Consider the following 1,814-nt stretch of genomic DNA (forward strand, 5'->3'; position numbering starts at 1 on the left):
GATTAACCCGGGAGGACGGGTTGACGGTACATAACTGCTAGGCGTGCAGGAATCGAACGCGCAGGCCAGTTAGGACGAGGCGTTAAGGGTTTGGGGGAGCTGCGGGCCTAACCCGGGTGCTCATGGAAGCCAGGCCCTTCCTAAAATGGAGGAAGGGGCAGGGAAGCGAGAGATGCGCGCGAAGCTGCAGTGCCCCCTCCCCCACCAGCAGGCCCTGCTCCCTGCAGGGGGCCCGCGGCCAGGCGGCCAGCCCGTCCCCGCTCCGCGATGAGCAGGGGCTAGTACAACTTTAGAAGGCGCTTGCTCATTCGTGGGCAGACTGCAGCAGCGCGGTTGGATGACTGGGGAGCCTTCCACGCGACCTTGCCCAGGTCGGGCACGGGCTGCTCCCGGCTCCCCGGGCCGGCCACCTACAGTCGGCCCCGATCTGACATGAAAAGCATGTGTTTTGAGAAAGCTTCCTCCGCAATGTGGTCTAAGCTCCGGGCGGTGCGGTCCGTTGGTTGACTTGCCTCCGGGGCACGTGTGGGCCTCGCCACGCGGTCCCTTCCGGCCGCCCCTGGCCCAGGGTTCAGTGTGGGCAGATGAAAAGCTGCAAAGACTCCTGGGCAGGCCGGCCTTCCTCCCTGCGTGCTCCCCAAACTTTAATGACTCCGTATTTCTATCCAATTTAAAGATAAGTTGAATTTTATTTTCACGTGATGAAATACGTGCATTACTTTATGTCACTAAAATGAAACGAAAAATGAGCTCTTATAACCGTATACTGAGGTAGTGTAATTGGGATGTGCTTAATTAAGTGTAATTTAAGAAGAGTACTACCTAAAATCTATAAATCAGTGGTGGCCTGGGGATGGCGAGAGATTGAATGGAAACAGCTGAGATTTTTTTTTTTGGATGATGGAAATGTAACACGGGTACATAGTTTGCCAAAACTAAAAGTTAACTAAATATTTAAAACTAAATATGTTTAAAATTTTGCTTTTTTGTTAGATAGTAGATTAAAACTGGGTACCTCTTCATCCGCTAATGAATAAAACTCTGTTGTTAAATAGGCAGCAAAGCCACAAAAAGTGACTTCAGTATCTAATTTTGAAACTGCTTCAGAACATTCCAGAGAAGATATCGCAGGGGAGCCTAGCTAGATAGTGGCTCTGAACATTAATTCAGTTCCTCTCCACACTTCAGTCCTACACGTCGTCGTTCAGTTTCTTCCTTGGATAAAAAAGTGAGAAAAGGGCTTTCTTTGAGGACTTATTATTTGTTTGCAACTGCAAACAAATTTTTTTTAATGGTATTTTCAGAGAGAGACTTTTCCAGTTCGTAAATGTCTAATCATTATGTCGTATACCTGAAACTAATATATTGGACGTCAACTGAAAAATAAATTACTTAAAAGAGAAAAGTTTTTAAAGGAAGACTCTTCCTTGGAATATCCTAGCGTTTAGAGGTGGACTCTCTTCCTCTTATTTAGAAGCCATGACATTTTATAATTAAAGTTTTTTAAATGGGGTAAGATGCCCTTTGAAAGAAATACTAATTAGATGTCATTATTAGTGTGTCCTTATTACTAAAGACCAAGCACTGTGAGTTTTGAAAGGCCCAGAAATTGGCGGTTATAAAAATCACAGTGCACAGACCACGGAGCTCGCTCCTGGCCTCCATGTTAACATTTCTGATTAAAATTCACCGGTTGCTACCTCAAGTTTGACTTGATGAAATATGTCCCAAACTTGTAATTCACTATTTCACTCCAAATCAGATTTTCCTCCTCGCCTCTCACCACCATTTTTCATCTTAGAACATTTTACCAA

General features: G+C 45.5%; 1 protein-coding gene across 1 annotated transcript in view; it reads left to right on the forward strand.

The window, feature by feature from the left end:
* ENO1 (enolase 1) overlaps positions 1–1,814 on the forward strand; it is a 14,322-nt gene that overhangs the window by 337 nt on the left and 12,171 nt on the right. The gene's annotated exons all lie outside the window — the stretch shown is intronic.

The sequence above is a fragment of the Pteropus alecto genome, unplaced genomic scaffold (assembly GCF_000325575.1).
Source record: "Pteropus alecto unplaced genomic scaffold, ASM32557v1 scaffold125, whole genome shotgun sequence".
Lineage (NCBI taxonomy): Eukaryota > Metazoa > Chordata > Mammalia > Chiroptera > Pteropodidae > Pteropus > Pteropus alecto.